Source organism: Emydura macquarii, unplaced genomic scaffold (assembly GCF_026122565.2).
Source record: "Emydura macquarii macquarii isolate MOO-44397 ecotype Brisbane River unplaced genomic scaffold, CSIRO-AGI_Emac_v2 contig_75, whole genome shotgun sequence".
In the NCBI taxonomy this organism is placed as follows: domain Eukaryota; kingdom Metazoa; phylum Chordata; order Testudines; family Chelidae; genus Emydura; species Emydura macquarii.
The window spans coordinates 688429-715666 of NW_027130212.1; positions in this window are offsets into that span (position 1 = coordinate 688429).

Genomic DNA, 27238 nt, shown 5'->3' on the forward strand with positions numbered 1-27238 from the left:
TAGGACTCTTTGTTTAAAGCCATTTCTCTGAATTCTGTGTATCTTTGGAGCAAAATATATCATACTTTTTCTTGGAAAAGTTGTCTCTCTGTTACTACATACTCTCTCTCTCCACAAGCTTCTCAAAGAGAACTCCTGTAGGTACCAAGTCCATTGGCCTACTAGGTATCACAGTTGGCTACTGGGGGGAGTGGTGCAATCCAGAGACCCAGTCAGGGAATGGTTGCCTACTGAAAAGAGAAGTGGAGGCATGAGCCTGCCACTTGAAAGGGGTGCATTCATGGAACTGGAAAAGGAGTCTCAGAAGGGGCAACCTGCTCAGGGACTTTAAGTTCTATGGGGCAGGGACTGTCTTTGTTATGTGTTTGAACAGCTCCTTGAATTATGATGACCTGGTCCATGACGGGGGTGCTGTCACAATATAAATAATAAATACTACTTAAACTACCTACCAACACTTTTGGTTCTGTCATTAGGGTATCTGAGACATAGCCACCACTCAGAACAACAAGAATAGTAAATCAAAGTTAAATAAAAATGTATTTACCCCTATTGTATGAGTGACTCAGACTGGTTAATATAACAGCTGATCCAAACCCTACTGAAGTCAATAGAAAGACTATCATTGACATCAATAAAGTATGAAAGATGTCCATGGAGAATTGAGGGCCAGTTTCAAAAGTGGGTTTCTAAATACACTCTAATAAGATTAAGACTTATTTTCACCCCTTTTTATTAGATTTTAGACTCAATTTATTTTTATTCCTTTCCAGAGTATTATCACACAGATGAAAATATTCAGATCCTGATTTTGCATGCACACTAGCTGGTACTAGTCAATGCTTGTCAACTCTATTCTCCTCTTTAAATTGGAGGTGTATGCAGAGTATTTCTCAGAGAGAGAGATTAAGGGATTTGTCACTTGTTTCTGTGTTTAAAAGTTGTAGGACATAGGGAATAAATACTGCCGTGAGCATTTCATAGTGATTGATTGGTAATATGGTGGGTGATTTAATATGTTCTCCTTTTAAACACAGTGTATATTCACTTCAAACATTTTGCTGTCAGTTTCTGAATTGTGTTTTGTTTGTTATGGCTAGAAGCAGAAGTTTATGGCCATTAGCAAAACCAGCCTGTTATCGCACTCATACAGCGGGTAAGACATAAGTAAGGCAAGTATTAGAAGTATGGACTGCCAAGAGAGAAGACAAGGTTGATATTCCTTTTTCAGTCAAGGAATATTAACAGCTGGGTAAGCAGGAATTGAATCCAAAATTGAAAACACAAAGTTGGCAGTGATATTTTCAAACCTTGGCAGAAGGGAACTTGTTTCTTTGAATGTTTTCTGTGTGAAGGAAAGTAAACAACGTTGCTCTACTGAGACAGTGAGAGGAAGAAATTGAAAGGATACTTATAGGGTAGAAGCTTTGAGCTGTAGGTTGTGTCAGTGAGCCCAAAATGAATGAGCATGGAAAGGATTTGCCTTCACAGTACCATTTTAACTATCTTAAAAATGCAGTGTAGTCCAGACTTTAATAGATGCACAAAATATGCAAGTACCTGTAAGAGGTTGATTTAACTTTTCAGCTCTCCCACCCTCAGTTTAAGATGCCCATGTATGTTACAGTGGCATGAATCATCTGTTATCCACTGATAGTTTTAACCTGGTTAGGCTATATGAGTTATAGAGAGTCATATGCCACTAGCCATGTGGTCTGAGAGGACTTAGAATTTTAGCAGCTACTGAATGCTCTTCCAATAATATATTTTAATATTTTTCTATATTTCATAATTAATATTAATTATTAACCATACATTTTAAATAGTTGTGAAACCTTGCAGTTTAACCAAGATGAGAAAGGTATTGTGTCACCTCCTGCCCTGCAACTGTGGGAGCCTTCAATGTTATGTTGTTGTGCCTCACAGCCCTGACACCAACAGCCAGCAAACAAGCATGCAGATCACAACCTGGCTTCCACCATCCCGTTACTTTTTTGCATCCTCCAAAATAGTGTGCCCTGTAGTGTCCAGCCATCATGCTGAACACACACTGAAGTTAAGTTTATGTCTTTTAAAGAGCCAGTACAGTACAGTTTATTAACTTAAGTGGAGTAAACACACTCTTCCCTTCAAGAGCAGCACTGAATTGATTTATAGTAAAAGTAAAACAAGTTTATTAAGCAAAAAGTCATAGGTTTAAGTGATTCCCAAATATAAGGAGTAAAGATAGAAAGGGTTACAAGCAAAGAAAAGTAAATATATACTTCTAAGACTAAAGCCTGCTTTAACAAATTAGAATCTCTTGTTCAAAGACTTAGTTCTCATGAACTCCCTTTCACAGCACAGCTGATCAGATCCTCTGGTCCGGACCCAACACATGGAGCTCAAAGTGCTGATCTTTGACTACTCAGATGGAGAATAATTTAGGGGTTTGTTCCCCCTTTCTTTATAGTCCAGTACTCCTTTGAAATGTATTCTTCTGAAATGTATCCCAAGATAAAGTTCCTTTCCCCTGCTGGGTGTAAATGTCATGCTGTCTTGTGAAGACAACATGCTGTCTTCTTCCCTGCCCTTCCCGGTGATTTTTACAATGCAAATGAGCTCTTCCTGCAAACTCTGACACAAATTTGACCACACTTGGTTTGAGGTGTTGGCCTCTTTCTTTTATCTGGAAAAACTCCACCAGCATGCCTGGTTTAAACACATTTTAGTCACATATTTCCAGAATATATCTACACAATTCTTTGTGGGTTTACTGTACATAGATCAGACAAGAATATTAATGATCAATGAGTTATTCGTTTTTCAATGATATATTACATGCCCCCTTTTGGGTAAATATCAGGACAATAGTGTGCCAACTGGCCCAAGAGAGCTCTAAGGGTCACAGTGGTAATTTAGAACATACAGGTTCCAGCCAAGTTTGGAGCTCAGTTGTGCTAGGTGCTATGCAAACACATAACAAGAGACAGCCCCTGCCACACAGAGCCTACAATACAATATAAAAGTTAAATAAACTTATATTTAAATTGTTTTATTTGAACTATATTTCTTTTGGAGAGAAGAAAATATCTCTTAGTGGAATGGTAAGAGGAAATAAAAAATACCAGCAGCTATAGTTAGTAAAACATTTCCATTGGAACATGGGGAATAGGCTCTCCATAGACAACTGTGGAGACATCTATCTGATTTCTGTACAGATAAATTTTGGAAAAGTTGCATTAAATTGGCTATCTGTGGGTGAGGGAGATTGATTCTATATAACACAATATTTTCTCATTATCTGAAATATTCCTACATTTAAATGACTTAATAAATAAATGATTTGTTAAACTCATGTAATGTAGATATGTCAGTTGATAGAATTAGAGATTGAGAACATGACATTATGAACTTCTGTTATTGAAGAGGATGTGAACAATATTTTTAATAGAACTTAATCAGCATAAACTGAAAGTGGATGATACACATAATAAATCCAGTAAAAATCAAATAATTAAAACCATTGTGAAAAGTTACAGAGGGGTAGCCGTGTTAGTCTGTATACAGCAAAAACAACGAGAATCCTGTAGCACTTTAAAGACTAACAAATTTAATTTCTGCAGGGATAAGCTTTCATGGGCTGCAACCACTTCATCAGATGCAAGAAATAGAAATGAGATGGGGGTATATATATACATCCAAGAGTAAGGAACAACAATGGGGAGGGTAGGTGTTAGCAAAGTCCATTCAGTTAGAGTAGATGAGGCCTATTCACAACCATTAACAAACAAACCAGCTCTGCCTGCACATCAACTCTAGTGACACCATCACAGGTCCTAACCACATCAGCCACACCATAAGGAGCTCATTCACCTGCACATCTACTTATGTAATATATGCCATCATGTGCCAGTAATGCCCCTCTGCCATCTACAATGGCCAAACCGGACTGTCACTACACAAAAGAATAAATGGACACAAATCAGACATAAAAAATAATATCCATAAACCAGTCAGAGAGCACTTCAATCTCACAGGACACTCTGTAGCTGACTTGAAAGTTGCCATACTTCTACAAAAAAACTTCAAAACCAGACTTCAGCGAGAAACTGTAGAGCTGGAACTCATATGCCAACTTGAACAATCAAACTGGGTCTGAATAGAGACTTGGAATGGTTATCTCATTACAAGAAGTAATTGTCACTGTTCACACATTCTCACCTTCTAATCAATGGTTGTGAATAGGCCTCATCTACTCTAAGTGAATGGACTTTGCTAACATCTATCCTCCCCATTGTTGTTCCTTACCTTGGATGTATATATATACCCCTTATCTGATTTCTATTTCTTGCATCTGACAAAGTGGGTTACAACCCACGAAAGCTTATGCCTGCAGAAATTAAATTTGTTAGTCTTTAAAGTGCTACAAGGCTCTCGTTGTTTTTTTTTGTTGTTTTTTTTGTTTTTTAAATAAAACCATTGTTTATCTTACAGGTTGACATGTGAGAATAAAGGAATTCATAGAAATCTTCTAAAAATATTTACAAAAATATATATATTGGTTTTTGTTTTGGGAGTCCAGATGTATACAATCCCGTCTGACACTTAATTCCTGGCAGATTTCCTATAGTAATTAGAAAATAATTTGATTGGTGAGACACATAATAGATAAATTGATAAAACTGGTTAAACAAATGAAAAGATGACTCATAATTTTGTCAAACTAGAAATTTCTGGCTTTCCATGGTTTAAGTTACTGTAAACAATGAAGTGCCTCTCTTCTTATTGTTGCATGTGGGAGTTATGCAGTAGTTCAGATTAACAGGAATGGAATTGATTGCATACATCTTCTCTGAATTTGTAGCAAGTGGCCCCTTAAATATCATTAGCTCAGAACTTGAATTACATGAGGAGCAATGATATTCTTGATTCTTAGCTTGTTTCGCTTGCCTCTTTTTTCCTCCTCTTCTCCACCATAAACTGAGACCATGGAGTAACCATGGAGGGATGGCTCAGGATCCCATTTCTTCTCTTAAAAAGATCATGAAGTAATATCTTTCACTGTAATGGGGCTCTGCTTCTCCCACCATGATCATTAGTAAAAACAAATTGTTCCAGAAGGAATAGCTTTCAAAGACCTTTTATGTCAGATTTTAGCTTGGAGTGGATTTTTTACAATCTCTCCCTCTGAACTCTCTGATATATACTGGAAATGTTGCAAGTTCTTTAACCATATCAGAGAAAAGTTACCAAATAAGCATTTGTCCTATAAAAATCCAAGGTCTTTTAAACTAGAAAATGTATAATGCTCACAAACATAACCCTACCTCACATTACAATAAATTGTTTCCTTCATAATCAACGAATCCTAGTCATGAATTTTGTTCTATTTTGGGGAGAATATATTAGTCAATGGGGAACTAAGTACATTGCAATTAAACCTCCCTTTATAAAGGCATTTGGTGTAATTAGCACACTTCATTGATTGGGAATTGCTTTACAGATCATAGGGTAGCTATGTTTAAAATTTTAATTAGGTAAATATGCACACAGCATGGTTTTCCAGTTTAAAATTAGATTAGATTCCAGTGGTTATTTGTGTTTGAGGGGGGGAGGGAGGGGAAAACCAGTACAATGCTTCTAAGAGGGAAGGCAGGGAAAGACAAACGGTCCTTAATGACTGAAGTAAATAGTGTTAAATTACTACTTTACTTGATGCTGATTTTTTCAATTTTTTAATATTCCAAACACTTACTTTGCCAGAACTGACATCTTGTTTGCACTTAACTGAAACATTCAATTTTCACAGTGAGTGATGGGTCTTTTAAATTTAAACCACATGCTAATAAATTATACATTATTTAATAAATAATTCTTAGTGTTAGAAGCATGTATTTTCCCCATATGGATTATTCTCAAAACAAGACTCGCCTACAGGAAAAGAGCAGATTTACAAAGGAAATCATAATGGATGTGAATGCAAAAATGTGTGGATGGGTAAGTGATATTAGACACAAAGCTCCTGTATAGGCTTTTGCTGGTGTAAGGATGAGTGACATCTCTGCTAGTGCACATATACTTTTCTGTGGAAATATACACCTTATGCTTAGACTTAATGGGCCCATATCTGCCCTCCAGTGTACATTTACAACTTCCATTGATTTCATGGGAGATGGAGCAGAGGATTCACAGGTGTAAACAACAGCAGAATTTTGTCCAGTATAGAGACATAATCCACCAAAAGTACAGACAGATGTCTAAATGCCTTCAAAAGTAAATACCTTGGGAAAACACCATTTATTAAATTGAATGAATTTATAATAAATGTCAAGATTCATCAGACTCCTATCCAGAAAAGAAAATGAAATATCTGGTACATGTTTTAAGAATGAAGCCAGAGTGACTGCCCTGGCAGGACAGCAGTTGGGCAACTGAAGGAACATATAAAAGGGGCTGACCCAAAGAATTCTTCCATCAGACAACACTTTGAAAGAGAAAGCTAATGGGACTTAATAACGCAGAGGATGTGCAAAGGACATCCCAGGACAGACAGGAATGGCAGAGCTTTGTTCATCCCCGAAGTGACACCTGATGGCACAGGGAGATCTCAAATTCAGATACATCCCATATATCCCAATAGCAAATGACATGGTACCAGAGAAGATGCTGATGTTTGGTTTCTGAACTTCCTTCCAGAGTATGAGCAGTACTGTGATTAAATGATCACTGAACACAATAGGAATGATCTACAAAGTTATGTATGGGAGGCAGGAGCACTAATGCTATTATTTATATTTTCTGAATAGAGCTTTGAAAAATTTAGTCTCTAATGAGTGTTGTAAGAACAATGCAGCCACAGCAAATATTGAGAACACTGGGAAATGTAAAGACTGAGAAAACCTCATATGTTCGATTAAGATCTGTCCTTGTAAATCAATGTTATACCAATCTATATACAAAACATTAATTTATTTTGAAAATGTAACTGTGGGTTTGCATTTTGTTTGCATTCCTCAAAAATATTCCCATAAATAATCCTGCAAAGATCTTCTCCAGTTAAAACCTGGCATTCAAGTTCACCATGTTGGAAGCTTATTTTGCAATAAATTTCAACATAAATCTATGCAGCTGTGATTATAGGCAGCAGTTTGTTTTGGGTTGGTTTTATATCCTTTCAGATATGTCTAGACAGTTTTACATTCATATAAAGCCTCTCAAACCGAACTAAAAAATTAGCTCTCTAACATTGTTTTAAGATGCTTATCTATTGTGATATTTTTATGGCTATAAGCCATTGAATGAGTATCACAACAGTACTGAAAGGACCATTAGTTTTCTGCTCTGTATATTGTGTGTATACTGTGCCTATTTACCCAACACTGTAGCAATGTGTCATTGGAAAATTAAATGACAAATTCTTCCTGATGTTGTCTGTCATTTGTGCACTTTTGACTTCTTGGTCTAGATTCACAAAGAAACTCAGGTGTGGTGACACTAATTTTTAGGTGCCTAGAAAATCAGAGGGATTCACAAAGTCTGTGTTCAGTGCTTAGGCTCCCCACACAATGCATGGGGAGAAATAGGTGCCTCAGAATGGGATTAACAAAAAACAGTATGCTAGTTGGCTCCTCAGCCTACAAATTCATTCTCACACTTGAGCTTTTTTTTCTTTCTGGCCCAATGAGTCTTTAATTAGTTCATCCACATTGGAACAGCTTCAGCAGTTGAGACAGAGGTTGCCCTATGTCAAAATATCCCATAGCTCCATGATTAGGGCACTTCTCAGAAAGGTGGCAGAACCCTGTTCAAATCTCTTCTCCCCTGTCGGTGTAGGGGTGACCTGAACTGAGAATCTCTCACATCTGAGTTGACTTCCCTTAAAAATTTTGAGGGATGTTCTTCTCTTGCTTCCCCCCCAATCCCATCTGTTTAGGCTATAGGGGCTCAATCTTCCACAAGCAACATTATTAGGGGAACACCTATCTTCCCCTAGTTCACATATCACTCGGGGGCTTAGGCGTCTGGATGCCTGGTTTGGGGCTGCATTGTGCATGGGCAGAGGCAGAAACATAGGTGCCTAGGGGACTTTTACATAAAAAAATAGGTCTCCAGTGAGTTAAGATGTCTACAAGGTTCAGCATAAACTGAGCAAGGTGGTTCTGTGAATCCCTTTGGGGCCTGAGTCTGGGATTTGGTGCCAAAAGAGGCTGTTAGACCCCTAAATTCTTTTGTGAATCTAGCCCATCCTGTGTTTTCAGAGGAACACAGTAACAGAAATAACAGCATCAATGGGACAAGGACACTTGTTTTTTGTCATTGACTGAGAACCTACTTCTTGTTTACCATCTGTCACAGAGTGAGCTGGCCCTTTAACAGGACTGGAGGTCCAGCTGCACCTGTGCTGCATTCACTTTGCCTCCCCAGGTGAAGGGAATAAGTGAAGTCATGTTACTAAACAGACCTGGTTGAGGGAGAGGGTGGATAAAAGCAGCTTATGGAGAGCAAACTATAGGGTTAACTTCAGCCAGTAGTAGGTCTAGGAGAGCAGAGGAAGACTTCAGAAAAAGGTAGGTAGACCTGGGAGCAGAGTGTTTTATAAAATGCTGAAGTACAGCCAGTAGGCCTGGGAGTGTAGAAAGAGGTCCTGAGGAGAAGCAAGCAAGTTAAGGCAATAGAGGCATATGGCCTGATTGCTTAGGGCTTCCAGGGCTGGGAACCTATATAGAGAACTGATGTCTCTTCTTCCTATAATGCCCCACTATGAAGGTGTACAGCTACACTTGTGAATAAGGGACCTAGGAAGGCCAGAGCTGAGCCCAGAAATATATTGAATGGAAGAAAATAGACCCTTGGAGTAAAAGGGCTGTGCTTGGCATGAGGCAGTTATTGTTTGTTTAGAATTCTTGTGACTTGAGTGTAAGGCTAAGTCACCTTGGATGCTGATGCTAGATTGGAAGGGGAAAAAAAATCAGGTGTGACTTTGAGGAAGAAACTGAGGCAGTGAATAAATCTTAAATTTGACCAGGTAGGTCCCTATTACATCGTCCATTGAGTGTCAAAGACTCATTGATATATACTGAGAACTGACTTTAATGAACTCTCCCAGAAACAGATTAAGATTACTAGAATGTTAAGATTTGTTATATTTGTACTTATTTGTTTCCAGTAGCTCTTAAATCCCCCAACCAAGATAACAGCCTCATTGTTCTCAACACTATACATGCACATAATAGTTCCTGATCCGAAGTACTTACTACTTAAATGGCCAAAGGGTTGGAGAAAACTATTGTCTGTATTTTAAATATGGATTTAAGTGACTTGCTGAAGATCACAAAAAAAGTCTGTAGAAAAGCTGGCAATTGAACCCAGAACTCCTGAGTCCCAGTGCGTATTCAGGCAATGTCCAGAAGCTGCAGCCAGGGTCCCAATATGCTAAGCTTTATGTGAGTATATAATGGCTGCCTCAAAAGGTTAAAATTTAGAGCAAATTAATTCAAAGAGGGAAAATACACAAAAATTACAAAAAGTCTTGTATTTCCTGGTTTTTCACTGAACTCTGGGAATTACTGAAGAGATCAGAAAATATGACTTTACTAGGATTCTGTATCTCTCTATCTCTCAATCTCTCCACGCCTCTCCATTTGACATATTGCATCCCAGGTTAGCTCTTAGTATTACATTTTTCTTACTTTGGAGATTTTTCATACGCTCATTCATTCCATGTCCAGATGTTAAGATGCTTATTAGGCATGAAAGCATCCTTACAATCCTTACAATACTTACTGTACAACCTCCCTTCCTTCTCCCTAAACCATGGGTGGAGCTTATGAGGGGGCATTGCCCCCCCAAATTTATGATGGTTTTTTTAGGACTTACCTTTCGGCAGGGCCTGTGGCTAACTCAAATGGGCCTGGAGGAAAAACAAGCACTTCTGGCTTCTGGTCACATGACTGGAAACCGGAAGTTCAGGAAAGCGACTGGCCGAGAAATTAAGCTGCTCGCTGCTCCTGTTGCCAAGGTAGCTTAAGTGGAGTGTTGGCAGAAGAATAAAATGCTGCGAATGCTCTGCTTAAGCTACATTGGGAACTGGAGTATTGGGCAGCTTGTTCTTGGCTGGTCATTTTGCAAACCTTCTGCTTCCAGCCACCTGACCAGAAGCAGGAAGTTCGGGAAAGCGGCCGGCCGAGAAATTGTTTCTCTACTCTTTGTTCCCCCCAAAATTAAGTAGTCAAACTCTGCCTATGCCCTAAGCATATTGTAATCTTCCAAGTTATTTAGCATTTCATTGACCTGTTCAAACTTATATGCACTTTTTGATGTTTTCATGTAAAATTTCCCACTCGAGGGTCTCTTCTCTGAAGAACCGCATTAATATATGAATCTTTATTATCCCTATTATGATGTGACCCTTTCAAACCAGGTTCATATTCCCTTTTCTCCATCACAGGATGACTCTGGCTTTTCTTGCTGAAGATCTGTTCACTGCTAATTAAGATTTCATTGTCATGGCTTAAAGTGTTCAACCTGACACAGTTTATCTGTACTGATCTTAGTAATACTTTACTTTCTTGATAATTCAAATGTATCAGAATTGAATATGATTTCTTAGCAGATGCTATCCATCCTTCTGAATATTACCTTACATAAGAAATATCTCTGAGCTCATGAATGTAGTGTACATTGCAGAGGCTGCACATACATGCCATCTTCTGGAGACTGTGTGCTGCATCCTTGAATTGCAGTCAGTGGGAACTTGGTCAAGTCCGTTAAGAGAGAGAGATGCTGAAACTCTGGACTAGATCTTGAGTTTGTTCTTATTTACATGAATAATATACCTATCCAACACTTGGATGCATGTACAAATAACTAATTAATATGCAGACAAAAACCATCTAGGACCAATGTTCATGTAATATATCATCCTAATACACCAAATATAAACCTTTTATCTCCCTCCAATAATGCTTAAACGCTCCCCCAAGAGAGATCCTGTGGAAATAGGTAAGCTTTGAAAAGTGTTCAGAAGAGCAAAAAATGTCAGCTGTCACACGGACACAGGAATTGGTCCCAAAATCCTGCTGTTGGGCCTCTTCATATTGAGATCTGGGAACAAACCTCACCAATGCAGTATTTCATGAGTAGAGAGTAGCTCTTGTAGAAGTCTCTAAAACCCTAGACAATGAGAGTTTAAATTAACTCACACCTTGAATTGCATCCTCAAACTAATGGAGAAATATAATTTGCACCAGTTTCCAATTAAAGTTCTCCCTCCAGAAAAATGCTGCTGAAGCCTTTCCTCCATGAGGAAGTTTATCAGTTATACTAATTGTTACACCAGTATAATTCTCTATGTAGACATGCTTAATCTGGTGTAAGACTGACTTTTATTTAGTGATGTAAAATAAATAACAGCAAGAAAACACTCATATGCCAGATTAAATGTCTGTGTGAAATTATATTGGTATAGCTATAGTGTTTTAACTTTCAACTTAAGTTTTTTTGGGCTATTTTTAAGAAAGAGAGAGGGGGAAAAAATGTCCTGTGTAGAAAAAGGGTACAATTTTCAAAATAGCCTAAGTCCCATTTTCAAAGGTAACTTGGGCATTTAGGAGTCTGTAACTTTTGAAAATGGGACAAAGTCTACAAAATCACTTAATTGCTCTTGAAAATTTTACTCATGCCCTAAGCGGGCTGCCACATTCTATGCTAACTATAGTTTCCAAGTATAGTTTTCTCAGGTGTAGTCCCAAGCAAAGACCACTGTGATAATTCAGCCTGGATGTGACAAATGCATAGACAGAAATGGCAACAGCCTTCTAGTCAAGTGCAGATAAAATAAAATACTCTGCCAATTTTATCAGGGCATACAAAAGTAATTGAAGAAAGATCCAATAAAGACCCCAACTGGTGATCCTGAATAACAAAAGGCAGGAGCAGACACTCAGGTGAGGGGGCTGATATATTACCTGTGTTTCCTCCATTTTTTCCCACAACCTATCAACATGTACATATCTTGTCTCTGAGTTCAGCCTTCAGGAGCTATCTCTCATCCAAACACCATTCCTGGTAAGTCACTGGATAAATTGATGAACTGTACAATCCGTATACAGTGAAGCAGAGTATATCACTGGGTGTCATTCACATACCCCTACAGTCTCTCTTAATAGTCTCACATAAGTTTTCAAAGAAGGAGTTGATAGATAATCCCATGGAACTCCACAAGAGATTCCTTGACATGGTGGAGTAATATCCCAGTAATACCTTTTGAGTCTTATCCAGTCACTTATGAGCTACTCCTCCTACCACAATACACCAACTAATTCTCATGGTTAGTTGTTCCTGGCAAGATTTTCATCTAGTAGCTTGAAGGATATTGCCAGCTAATGAGAATACCCCTTTCCAAACAAGAGTGAGTGATCTAAAGTGATGCAATAATATAAGGGAAGAGAGTTGGAGGGACGAGGGTAGTGGGTGGTCTTGGTGATGGTGGTGGCAGAGTCTTTGGTGAAGGCTGGCATCACTGCTGGGGCATACTTATAGTTGTAGTTGGTGCTTGTAGTGTATGGTTGTTATTCTAGTGGTGATGTGTGTTTGAATGGAAGAGAAGAAAGTCCGATACCTTTGTTTTTCATATCACTGTTTGTATTGGGTATGCTTTATGTAGATCAATCTTAAAAGACACACAGCATAGTGTCAGAGGGTATTAATATTAATGAAAATGAGATTTATTATCCTATGAATACTTCTGTTAGTAGTAATGGAGTTAATCATGTGCTTCAGATGCCTGAAAGGAACTTTTACCATACTTCAGTAGCTATAAACAATAGAGTGGGTTAAAAAGAAATTCTAAATCTGTCATTAATCATAACTCTCAGTCTGGGACAGAAGTTTCTTTTCTGAAAAATGTCATTTTATAGTTTAGTATGTCATCCTTACTGATTTTTATTATTTTCATACACAATCTGTTCCTGTAATAAGGAGTTTGCCTGATTGTTTGTCAGCTAGTTTTCAATGTGATTTATTTTTGAATTAGTTCCACCTCAAAACCTCCATGTTTACATCAATCACTTTGTTCCTGACTACTCTTGAGAACCTCTAATCATGTGGAGGTGCTTTTTCACAAGTAATAGACCAACTCGAACCTATCTGTATGAGAGACTATATTTATACCTCCTAAATATGAATGGCTATAGTCTGAGCAACTCACCTGTTATCCCAGTTTGCTCTGAACTATTTAATGGCAACCTCCGTTTTTCATTCTCACTTTAACACACTGCCTCTGCTAGTTAACCTAGTACTCCAGTACCTTGTACAGTACTATAAAAATTTATTTTTCCTCAAAAATCTCAATGGTTTTATGCACTTACAGCTTTTTCATGCATATTCCATGGTTCTTCAAAATACAAAATTCTCATTTTCCCAATGAAGTCAGCTTTGCAGTTCTATACAAACTAATCTCTTCTTGATCCTTCCTGCAGTAGGCTTACCCGTTGAAGTTTTTATTTCTTCAATTTTATGATGCATCTCATATCACTAGTGAACTAGCAAAATCTTTTCCAAGGGCTTTTTCTACTCTTTTTACTATTTTTCTTTAAAATTTGTTGTAATTTAACTGGTCCTCTGCCTCTGTTTCTGTGATAACTAACAGACTGTTCACATTAGAATATCCATAAAGACTTTTAGCATCAGATTTTCTTTTAGAAAAATTCTCTCTGCTTCTGGATGTGAAGCCAGACTTCATCTGATAATAGTAAAGAATAGAATTTCTTCTGATCACCATATTACCAGTTAGTTGTCTTCCCACCCTCCCATTCGTGATCCTCATTAGTAACCATTGACTGTTAGCTAGTTATCAAATTGAAATGTACGTAGACCAGGTAGGAATTTACATTTCGAAAACACATTACTATGAACTCCGTCCATGAAGGTAATTATTTGGATGGGGGAAATTAATAAAACTTCAGCGACTGAAACAGTGTTAATAAAGAACTCAAACTTCTTCCCCCTCTTCAATAATTCTCATTCCCTTCCTAAATACCCTCTTAGACTAAGTCAGTATGAATAGATGAGCATTGCAACATATCCAGAGGTTCAACAAACTAGGCGTCTTCGGGATCAGTGTAGAGGAGCCAGGACCCAATCACAATCTGATTAAACTACTGAGTGGATCTTTAATTTGATATGATTTCACATGGGGAATTATTAGTTAAATTGGAAAAGATGGGGATTAATATGAAAATTAAAAGGTGCATAAAGAACTGGTTAAAGGAGAGACTACAATGGATCATACTGAAAGGTGAACTGTCAGGCTGGAGGGAAGTTCCTCAGGGATCGGTCTTGGGATCAATCTTATTTAACCTTTTTATTATTGACCTTGGCACAAAAAGTGGGAATGTGCTAATAAAGTCTGCGGATGACACAAAGTTGGGAGGTATTGCCAATGCAGAGAAGGATCAGGATATCACACAGGAAGATCTGGATGACCTTGTAAACTGGAGTAATCTAAATAAGATGAAATTTAATAGTGGAAAATACAAGGTCATGCATTTAGGGACTAATAACAAGAATTTCTGCTATAAGCTGGGGATGCATCGGTTGGAAGTGACAAAGGAGGAGAAGGACCTGGGCGTATTGGTTGATCAAGGATTTCTATGAGCCACCACTTTGATGTGGCCATGAAAAAAGCTACTGCAGTCCTTGGATGCATCAGATGAGGTATTTCCAATAGAGATAGATATGTGTTAATACCATTATACAAGGCTCTGGTGAGACCTCATCTGGAATACTATCTGCAGTTCTGGTCCCCCCCCCCATGTTTAAGAAAGATGAATTCAAACTGAAACAGGTCCAAACAGGTGAAACAGGTACTAGGATGATCCGCGGAATAGAAAACCTACATTATGAGAGGAGGCTCAAAGAGCTTGGCTTGTTTAGCCTAACCAAAAGAAGGTTGAGGGGAGATATGATTGCTCTTTGTAAATACATCAGAGGGATAAATACCAGGGAGGGAGAGGAATTATTTAAGTTCGTGCCAATGTGGACACAAGAACTAAGGGATATAAATTGGCCATCAGGAAGTTTAGACTTGAAATTAGACCAAGGTTTCTAACTATCAGAGGAGTGAAGTTGTGGAATAGTCTTCCAAGAAGACTAGGGGGGGGCAAAAAAACCTATCTGGCTTCAAAACTGAGCTTGATTAAATTTATGTAGGGATGGTATGTTCGGGGAGCTTAGTTTGGCAATTGACTGATCTTTGATTACTGGTGGTAGATATGCCAATGGCCTGTAAAGGGATGTTAGATGGCGTGGGTTCTGAGTTATTACAGAGAATTCTTTCTTGAATGTCTGGCTGGTGAGTCATGCCCACATGCTCAGGGACTGGTGGCCTTTCTCTGTATATGTTTACATAAAGGTGAAATTTCCTGTATTGTAGAAAACATAAAGACCATTTTAACACAAATCTAATGCAAGTAAGTAGTTAAGGCCCTTCATCTGGGATATGAGAGACTGAGGTTTAAGTCCCTGCTCTGATTCAGTGTGTGTGCTCAGTCTTGAGTGTGTGTTCCCCAAAATGGAGATGGGCACACTAACTACTGAGCTATTAGCTATTATGGACTGGGTCTCTCCGTGACCAAAATTTACATCTTGGACCTGAGAAGCTTTCCCAGTAGAAGTTATGAATTAGCATTTAAAAAAAATGAGAACCAACTAGCCAGGTCTAATAAATAGTGTCATTGTACTGAGTTTAGTGCAGTAGTCAGCCTAAGGACTTTGCTTGATCCAGACTCGTTTTGAGGAAAATATGACTTTTGCTTACCCCTTGAAATGCTTACAGTTCACAGCTGTGCTGTAGCACATCCCTTCACCTGTAATTGTCCCAGAATTTATCCTCAGCCACAATACTTTCATGACTGGGTTGAGCTCCTCCCAAAATCTGCCAGAAACCAACGTTCAGAGACCAAGATCATTCTCTTCCTTGCTACCATGGCTCTGCTGGACCATGAGACAAGTGCAGAAGGGAAAGAAGTAGAGTCCTCTCTCAACCCCACTTATAAACACAGAGAGCTGGGTCCTGGGGAGAGGTTGTTAGAATTCAGCAATATTCCTTTGTAAGCCATACACTACACTGATATCAGAGTACTACTGCAGTGGTACATATAACCTGCCAATTACAAGAATATTTGGGTGTCTGTACTGTTGCTGTGTGTTTGTATCTTTTTACTCAGAGATGAAAACTATGGAAAAAGTCAGTGTCAAGATGATTTAAAAAGAAAAATCACTGAAGCAGATTACTCTATCACCACATTAACAGAAGCATTGTAGGTTCCCTCCACATTCTGTTGACAAGAACTCCTAAGTCATTACATACTCATGTGCCTGCCCTAATGTTTCCCATTATACACTGTGTTTTTAATCACGTTTTTCCCATGATGCTTTGGATTAAAACAATTCTAAAGTAATAACTCACTGTCTCTTTTGTTCTGTTCTATTTGATTCTTTCTTTCCTTCTATCTCTGCATGCTTTATTTTCCCTCACACTATTTGTGGTGTTTTCTCATTGACTTAACAACTTCCTCCTGTCTAAACTTCTTTCTCTTCCTCCCTGGTTCCACTTTCACATCATCATTCTCTCCCTCCTCTATCCATTGAGCTGTATAACCTCCACCCTCCCTTCTGTGTCTTCTTTCCTCGTTCCTCTTTTATCCTTTCTCTGCGGGAGGGATGATTTGGTTCTTTGTGTTTGTCCTTATCCAGCTGCCCCAGGATTTCTCTACTGTGGTCTCTCTCCCTATAGAATGTTTGTGGTCTCCCTATCTCCTTCAACCCTCTCCTTGTAGAGGTGAGGATCTCCTGTGTCCCCCTCACTTCACATCACCAGATGGTCCCTCCTCTCTACTGGTGGAGCCATGGTGGGAGGAAGGGTCTATGTCTTTTACCTGCTGCAACATACTACTTCCTATTCCCCTGGGGAATCCCTTCTGTTCACTGCAGTCTCACTTAGTGGTAGAAGGAGGGGATCTTTCTGCTCCCATCCATGAAATTTCCGCTCTTCCTTCACAACTTCCTTCACACACTGTAGAAGATGTCCCTTGGTGTCCTCTCCAGACTTGGGTCAATAGGGTACTAGATAGGTTGGGGGAGTTTTGCTGCTGTCTGTGTGTGAGGACAGGACAGAACCTCCTCTCTGCCCTGCTCCATACTTTCCGTAGAGATTAAGCAGCAGCTAGCACAGGCAGCAGCAGTGTTTTGTGGTTGTTTTTAAAGTCCTAAATGTAGTTTTGAGTAGATGTCTTAAAAATGGTTCTCAATGCTGAAATATCATGCGTACAACAAACTTGGAGAAGTTTACACTTCATGTACCTCTAGCTGCATTTTAGTCAATGGAGAGATTCCTTTGATTCTCAAAGTATTTCCCTGTGCTTCTCTTTATTATCTCTTTACTCCAGATTTCTGCGAATATGGAGGGGGCAAAGAAAAGAAGTTTACATAAATGATTTGGTCACTGGATATCCTGGCAGAAAGTTGTCAGATTATGAGGTAGGAATGATGGGTCTAACCTATTGTATTTGACTCCATTTTCTCCAGAGTTGTGGAGAAGTTGGTGGGTACTTGCTTCTGAGGAAAGCATGACAGGATGACTTCACTCTCTCCTTCCACAAGTTTTAGAGTCCTTTGCCTAATTTTTCCAATTTCTTTGATCCCACTTCTCAGAGCAGGGGAAAATAATGAGACCAATGACTTGTTTTGTGTTTTGTTTTTTGGAAGGAAGTGGAGGTGGACAGGGGTGAGTAGGTATTTAAGATATTTACACAAAATGAAATAAACAGAGGATTTCAGTTACCTTCTGAGCTGTATATCTAACACCTTTGATTATCATTAAATTCACATGTGTGTATGTGGGGGGGTCATTTGGAAACAAATCTCTGAGAAAGCAAAGGTTTGCTGGAACTATAATAGTAAAATAACAACAAAAAACTTCTCCTTATCATTCAGAGGGTGAGGGGGTTCCAAAGCATTTTAGAAACTACATAAAAAGTTCACTCACTTTATTACTGAAATATAGCTGCCTTTGGGTGATGTGTGGCAGCTTTTCAACATTCAGACACACTACACTGCAAAGTAATGCTGTCAGCTTACATGATTCGAACATAAATTGTGAGATGTTTGTTGTTTTTTCCTGAAATCCCAATTTCTGGGATCATATAATTACATGAAAATCTCAATTTTCATTTAAAAAAAAAAAAAAGTAAATTTCTAACCCTCATGAGTTTCAGGGAAAAGCTTGACAAGGTGACTTGAGGGCATACTAAAGGTTTTTTTAAAAAGGGAGATAAATAATAAATCCCAAAATTGTATTTAAAAATAACTCCTGTTTTTTTCAGGGGGCTCTCTCATGATTTTTGTGCACTTGGCGGGTGGCAGCACTGAATCAGTGAACAAAACCAATGTATCCAGCTGAAGCTCCGGGGGCAATTTTGTGTTAGCAGAATGTATGTATTTGACTTTGGGATTTGTTTGGGAGACTGACATTTATGTCTCTACTCTTGTGAAAAGTGCCAGGTGACATTTAATGAGAATCAGTGGCCAGGCTCTCAGTTTTACAACTCATCCATAAGAGAGCAGTCCTGGCAGTGCTACTAAAACTTCCAGCATCACCGCCCACAATACCCTGCGTCTTACTTTGGGGATCTTTCATTTAAGTAATGACTAGGTTCAAACGTGCTTAGCCTATGACAGCTGACAAGATTATATTTGGAATAGGAAGCAAGAAAGACAGAGATCCCTGACTGACCTGAAGAAGAGCTCTGTGTGACTCAAAAGAATGTCTCTCACCAACAAAAGTTGGTCCAATAAAAAGACATTACCTCACCCACCTTCTCTCTCTAATAGCCTGAGACCGACTCAGCTAGAACTACACTGCATACAGATAAACTATTGTCACTTAAAATAGGTGTGAGCACATAAAAATCTGATTTAGACAATGTACTTTTGTTCCTAAGCCTCCTAGCTTTCCAATTGTTTACAGTTATTTGTTTGGTTTAAAATGCATGTCTAGACTTAGGGAGGAAAAATGTAATCTTATGAGTTGTGGCTTTTGTGTGAGTGCATTTTTTTAAACCCTCAGTGAGCAATCACCTTTTTCCTTCAACTTCAAAGTGAGCCAGTAGCCTCACTGCATAGCTAGGTGAATAACAAGAAAGATATTTTCAGCTCGGTGCACACTTTATGAATAAAATGCACAGCTTCGTGAACAAAGACGAGTCACTCTTACTAAACTGTTAAAGTCCTTCTCTGCCCTTGAATTCAGATTAAAGCTATACAAGTTACAAATGGCTCAAATTTATGTTAGTCTTCCAGCTAGTTTTATTTAAACAGAGTTGCTTTAAAAACAAGGCCCCATAATGGGATGGGGGGTGTGGGGGGGAATTGGATGTTCCTTTTTGCAAAAATGTCTTGTTTTTATCTCTTTCCAATGAGTGAGAACAAAGGACATAATTATTTCCATAAAGGGAAATCAGCTGCTGGAAAAAAGAGATACAAGAGATTGAAGAATGAAACAACAAAGTAGAAAGGCAAGAATGGATGTTGTAAACAGATATTGGTGTTTGATCCATTGGGGAAGTAAAATGTGTATGAGGGTGAAGAATCTATTTTTTTTCCTTTTACAAAAATTTCAACAGCCCCATATTTACAGCCCTTAGAAGGCACAGAGACAAGAGTGTAACTAATGCGAGTTATCCATGGTAAAATATCTGGCAGGCAGATGCTAGAAGATAAATACATTAATCATCTATCTGCTTACTGCAGATAGTCAGTGGATATAGCTACTGCAATATGTTTAGTCTCTACAGGGTTAGGATCAAGATTTGATCAAGATGGGATTTGCTTCTGAACTCAGTTGTACCACAGAAATATATAGCCGCATGTGTCACAGTAGCACTGCACTAGAATACTGAAGTGAATTTAAAAGGAAAAAGAGTGCAGGTGCCTTCAAAAAGCAGAAGAAAAGTCTCTCAAAACTTTTGAGACAGTACTCAGGTTGAGGAGAGGTAAAGAGTCCATGTATGAGAATGAGTATTTAAGTCAGTGAGATATTCAGACAGGTTTTGGGATTTGTTGGCAATTAATCAAAAAATAACATATGTAGGTGAAGGAGGGGAGTATGGAATAGTAGGTAAAGCAAGAGACTGAGTTTCTGAGTAACCATAGGCAAGGCCTTTCAGCTCTGTGTTTGTTTCTTCATCTGTAAAATAACAACTTTCTGTACTAGAGAGAACAACATATTTGTATTTGCATCTATTTCCTCTAATACTAAGATTTTGTTTATGCAGCCTTGAAGTTTAGTGCCAGTGTTCCCCTGCCGTCATTGCTGTATCACCTCCAACACTGCAGCTAGACTCCAATAAGTAGCTGAAAGCTTGTTACTTTTATCATGCAAAGCATCAGTAGGAGTCCTAGGAAATCCAAACAGTCTAATGAGATACCTCTTACCATCTCACAATATTAATCTTGCAGATCAGTTTGTCTGGATGGCATGACCTTTATGGAAATTAAGCTAAACACTCAGGAAAAGAATTTCCTGTTATCAACTAGGTCATCTGCGTAGCAAAAATACTTCATTATGACATCGCAATTTTCTGTCAACCTACTAGCTCAGAGGGTCAAATATTCTCCATTATTGCCAAGCATTAGCAAAAAAGATCCAAATTTATTAGAATACATTGCCACTTCCAATTTGGCAGCCAGTTTTCCAGGATCATTCAATTTTTTTGAAGTGACTTTTATGTTAGGATAGCTATTTTGTTTTGAGATTTTTTTTAATAGCTGTATTAATACTTAACTCTAAGCTCTTTATAATGAAAAATACAGGTCTGAAAAATCACTTTTCATGGCTGCCCAGGTCTGGCTTATGTCTGCACTGATATTTTAGTCCAGTATTTATAATACTACCATGTATTGACATGGAAATTATTATGGTGTAACAGATTTATCTTTAGTGCATCAGTGCAACATCCAAACAAAAGGTCAGATGGAAAGTGAGGAGGAACATTAGTGTTTAAATATAACTGGTGGTATCTTAGTATATCTTTAAGTGATAAAATCACTATGGAAAAATTCATTAAAAGGCAAAATAATTCATTTAGATTCTTTTTATCATTATGGAAATTCCCATTAAATAGGATTATGGTCAAGGCACTGATTTAATTAAAAATGACATTAGAGAAAATTAAACCAGGGGAGTGTGTGTGTGTGTGTGTTAATGTGTGTGTCTGTGTATGTATATATATATTCATATTAGCTTGTAGATAATATAAAAAAACCAAACTCATCATGAAAGATGGTATTCAGATATGGTGTATATAAGACTGGACACAGCTGTGGAGCAAGAGAAGATCCTGCTCATTTTATAACATTATTATTGCATTAAAATTCTTTTACCAGTGGCATCTCTTTCTAGTTCAACTAAAACACACTTTTAATACTGGTAGGTGCTAGAAGGAATGTCGTGAAAGAAGTAACTATATTCACATATAATGGGCTTGTAGTAATGTAAAAAATGATTCAAGAAAGACTGGAGAGTCAATAAAACTAATTTCAGCCTGTAGTACTGCTAATGTTCTAACAAAAGTCCCACAGGGTCTCCCAGTGAGGGTTGTTTCTATAGCAGTAATTGCTTCCTAAGAGCACCAGTACAAGCAACAAGATTGTTGCTGTACTCAATAGGAGGAGTGGGAAGGAGGGGGGACGGTGGGGCATATGCATCCCCTTCTTTCAGCATATTAAAGATTTGCACCTCAAGTTAGGGTCAAATACTAAGATGCCTTTTATGTATTCAGAGAAAAATAGTTCAGTGGCAATAAAACTGAAAAGTATGCAGCCTTTTTCTCAATTTCTTCTTAATAAAATTGCATGAAAATCTAGCACATGATGTACCTATAAGACAGAAAGAGTAGAATTTGCTATAATAGTTGGTCTAAGATTATTATTCCCAGGTAGAGAAATTCTTGCTATGGAGTATGAATTTAAAGCCAATCACTATATATAGTATTTCAAAACAGTGGCCTGAATCTTTAGCTCCACTGACCTGTGCTCATTGCAGCAGAAAAGTGTAAGAGTGTTTGGAGGGGGGAGAGGGAGATGTAGCTTTGTTGGAGGGCTGTCAGTTGCAAGGAGCCATTCTGTCAGCCAGGGACTGCAGGAAACATAGTAGTGCACCAGCCACAACCCCAAGTCTATTCCCACTACTTGTGTAATTGATAGTAGATAAAAATCTTGCTCCAAATGCCTATATATTCTTTGGTGAATAATACTTCACTAAGTACCTGTATACAAAATCTGTATATTGGATATGTGTATTTTCCATTTGTACTTGTATGTCCCTGTAAATGACCCTTAGAAACACAAGGTTCAGATCTCCCTTGCACCACATCTAACACAGGAAACAGACTCTGTGTTGCTGTAATTTAGGGAAATTTTTCAGTGAGCCTAGAGAACCTTCCAATGGTCCAAGATGAGTGGCGCACATCACATTCGAGCCACGCCCTTAGCTTGCCCCAGAATGCTTTCCATGAAAGATTGGGTGGCATGAATGGTGTAGACATTTCTATGCTGGCTTTACATCACTGTGAGATTGCCCTATAACAGGGCACTTTCCAGCTCCCCTATAAGTCTATTAAAATAGAATTTAGCCTGCGCTGAAGTTCTTGTGTGAACAGATTCTAAAATAAAAAAGAACTTGACTGGCAATTTTATTGCATGAACAAAATAGAATGCAGCTCATTTTTGCACAGTTCTATGGATTCTGTAGTGCTGACAGCAGTAAAAAACTCATTTCTTGTTAGAAATTATACAGCTGTGTTTCAGAACATGCACATCTGATAAGTGTAGTAATAATGTGACAGTTTTACAGGCATTTTCGTGACCATAATCTCATTAACCAAGTCAGTTCTTATCTGCTAGTATGAGTTGACATTAATAGGCAGTGAAGGTAAAACATTCAGGGACAGGTAGAGTAAGATTAGAAAAAAACCCAAAACCTATTTTAGTTCATTATCACACTGTCAAAATTGATTTTGAGCACTATAAACAGTGTTGATAGTGATAAAAGATTTTATCTTGTCGATCCACAGAAACTTCATTTGTGTGACATTTGAGGAAACTAGAAACTATAGGTTTGTGACATCATAGAACTTTAATTAGCCATACACTTAGAGAAATTAAATGGAAGAAATGACTTCTGAGCTGATGGAAAATCTTTATAAGCTTGTTGCTCGCTCTTGCTGTTTGGGAAGATGGTTTAAAATAATAATGGATCAGGGCTGACTGGTTCATATTGGAAAGGCTCCAAAGTGTTGAAATGCTGATCTGAACCTCCTGACTTTGCAAAACTTGACTGAATATGTCATCAGACTAGTCTTTTGTGTGTGTCAGATTTAGGGTATTTCACATTTCTAGGTGGGCCTAAAATACATTAAGAAAAGACTTTCTTTCTTTGTGATTGTTGTAGACAGGTAAAGGAATCCCCAGGTTACCAAGCACCATGCAGAGAAAACAGTTTCTTAACTACTTACAAGTTTATTTGGGGCCAAGAGGGTGTGGGGTTTTACAAGGGAAAAGGAACATCACATATAACAGACTTATCTACTTTCCTAAATAGGGGGACTAAAGCAGATTAGAAGGATAACAAGACACAGGATACACTAATTAACGATTAGATGATTTCCAATAGTATAATTAATTAATGTTAATTATACCTGAAAACTATAACAAGCATGCTATTTAAAATCTTACCACCACGAGGAACAGGGTCATGACGCCTGGCCAATGGGGGGATACGAGAAACGCTCGGATTCAAGACCCGGACCGGTTACACTCGACTCGACTCTCGCCCAGTAGAAGACTCGGGGGCGGGAAGGGAGGCAGCAGCTTCAGGCGTGCAGTCTGGTGGGCCGACAGCTCTCTTCAGTCAGACCCACCGAGATGCAGCAGTGTTTATGCACTCGGGCTATGTGCTGTATTCGTAACAGCTAATGGCTGCTGGGCTATGTGCCGTATTCGTAACAGTTGATGGCTGCCCCTGGCTATTTGCAACGTCCCATTGTTTGCCATTGCAGACGTGCTATCTTAGGTGTGTCAGTAAAGGTCCCGATAAGGTCAGGTCTCAGGTCTACTGTAATTGCCGAGCGGGAGGGGCTGAGCGGGGGCGAGTGCCGGTCACTAGATATTATGTTGTCGCCACAGTGATATTCCAAAATGTATATGTCAATATCTGAAATTTCAGTCTGGGCCAAAATCCAGAAGTATAGAGGTACAGGGAAAAAAAGAGAGGTAGAAAGAAATATTAACAAACTCTTTTAGAACCTCAAAAGGCTTGCTCTGGGATGTGTTGGATTTCTGGGAGAATTATTGAATGGGATAGGAACTCCTTTCCACATCCCTGGTTATAACAGGTTAAATATTTGTGAAATGTCTGTTATATACAGTAACAAACTGAGACTGTTACCTTGACATCTGTTTAAGATAATAAAATAAGATAATAATGACATCTGTTTCAGAACAAATTTAGAATTACAGCACACAGATTTATTTATACAAGCCACAAAATGGTTGTGTTTAGACAAAAGATTGAGTCACGATAGCATATCTATTACCCACCAAATCTTTGCACTTTTTATTTAAGACACTGAAAAGAAACAGAAATTTAAAATATAAAGATATTTTGTTTATATTGAATATATTACTAATTCTGTATTTTCTGTAACCACAATAATATGCATGATGGTTCTGTTGTGACTAACTGCTGGCTTTGGCTCAAAATTATCTCTGAGGAATAACTGATGTGTTCTTAAACTGAATAATTGAGTAGGTTATCACCCAACCTGACTGAGGCCCCAATCTTGCAAACACATTTGTATGTGCATAACTTTACCTCATAAGTAATGCCTATAAAATCAATAATGAAATGTTGATCTTACTGAAGTCAGTGGTAAAATTCTCATTGACTTAAATAGGACTAGGATTTCACCAAATGAGACTATTAGAAAGAAGTTGTGCACATGCTCAATGAGTTTACAAGACTGGGGCTTTAGTACAAGGCATAGTGCTCACTACTGAAAGTAGTCTGATGTTTGTGGTGGTTTTGGAAAGTGGATTTTTGTATTCCTCCTCCATGATCTGCCTTGAAAAATGTACATTTATATTCACTAAAATAAAATTGTTCCAAAAGGCTAAACCTAAATTAAAAATATCATAAAGCTCATTCACATGTCATTAGAATATGCTATAATAAAAATGTGACACTTTTTTGGTTTCATTTTAGCTAAGAAACAGCTTTACAACTTGAGCTTTCAGGGGACTGCAATACCAATATAGCATACATTTTCTCAAAGGACAGACTCTTTTGAAGAAATGATTGCATAAAACTGCAAGAGTGATCATATACCCAATCTAAAACTGAACTTTCTTTCTTGAGGGTGGGGGAGAAGGTAATAATAAACCATGCACATGGTTGTATAAGAATTTTTATTCTTGTTGACCAACTGTTTAGATTCCACAAGGACACAGCCATGGAAACAGTGAGTAATGCTGACAGCGGATGTTCTTGCTTTTCATCAGAGTTTCACAGCTTATGATTCTAAACAACAAAAGCTATAAAAATTCTTCTTGCTATTTTTTATTATTGCCATAGAGAACCTGTAATCTAGTAGTAATAATGGAATAGTAGGTGGTTATCTTAGTTTTAGTAACTTCAGAATGCTTTTAGCACTCTAATACATGCCAAACCCCCAAACGTCCTACAAACTGAAGCTAAGAAGTTATCTTTCCTAGAGAAAATTACATTCCAACTTTGATAAAGATGAAATTATGAAGTTCCATATTATGACTGTGAAAATTTACTCTTGTTTGTCATCAGACGAATGTAGAATGTTTTTTCTCACACTTAAACAAGAGAATTCTGTTATTTCAAGGATCCCAGTTGATTTCAGATTGATCATCTACATTTAATAAAATTTGAGTATTACTTGTGTGCAGGATTAAAATTTCTCTACTTCCAAGCTTGTACCAAAAAAGTGGTATGATGTGTTCAGAGAGTTCCTCTTAAGCATAGGAAGATGTAGTTCTCAGCAATCACTATCCCAGATATAATACTGGTATTAAGGGGTATGCTGATGGGCTTTGACTAAAATAGATTTTATTTATATAGCTTTTGGGGTTTTTTAGAAGCTGTTAAATTTTGTTACTTTTTCTAGCACATAGCAAAGAACAATAACCAGAGATTAGGAACGTAGCAACATAGTGTAACTAAACCCACAAATATGGAAAAGAAAGATTTATTTTCCAAGAGATCTAAGCCACATGGCCAGTTAGCAGAGTCTGTAGATGAAATGATCCTGTATGAACACAGGATATGCATTGGGTAGATGACACTCTTAATGTTCTACAGTTCTTCACAGATCTGGTTGTGATCTCTAAAGAAAAGAGAAGTTATTCAATGTTTTGGCTTGTATTTGTCTGTTGGTTTGTTTTTCTTTTGTTTTTAAGAGTTCAAGGCTGAAATCCACTTAATAGTTAGGGGCAAATTCTGACAAACATACCTATTGGCAATGGACTCATCATTTTTGCAACATGGGGTAGGGAATAGCAAGCTGCACTGAGGCTCTGTGGTGGCTTTTTCTGTAGGAGGGATTGGAGTAAAGATTTCTAGAAATGGTTGGGGCCAGATCAGCCTGTAAACAAGGGCCCCAATTCTACAAATGCTTAAGTTTGTATGTCATGTTGTTCAGGTGAGTAATGTTACATATGTGCTTATGCTTTTGTAGGATTGGAGCCTTATATGGCTCCCTTGGTCAGCATCTCCTGCTCCTGCCAGGTAGTGTGCACACAGTAAGTCATGATTGTGCTATTATTATGAGGAGGCTTCAATGTGGCTGAGTAACTGCTCCACATTCTGGTTCTAGACCTGGGCTGATTATTTTATTTCTTCCCCAAAACCATTCTAAAGTTCTCTGAAGAAAAGAGAGAACAATGTAATGAAGAACATTTTCATCTGAACCCATAGCCTAAGTATTTCCTTTTATTTTTTTTAAATCAACAGTATTTTGGACTTTCCTGGTTGAGCTTCAAATAAGGCTGTATGGAATCAATTGAAAGAAATGTACTCAAATTATTTTGCATAGTAATTTAAAATTGAAGTAACCAGAAGTGGATCTTGTGTATCTGGCATGCATCAATTTTTATCCTTCCAGATCTTTAT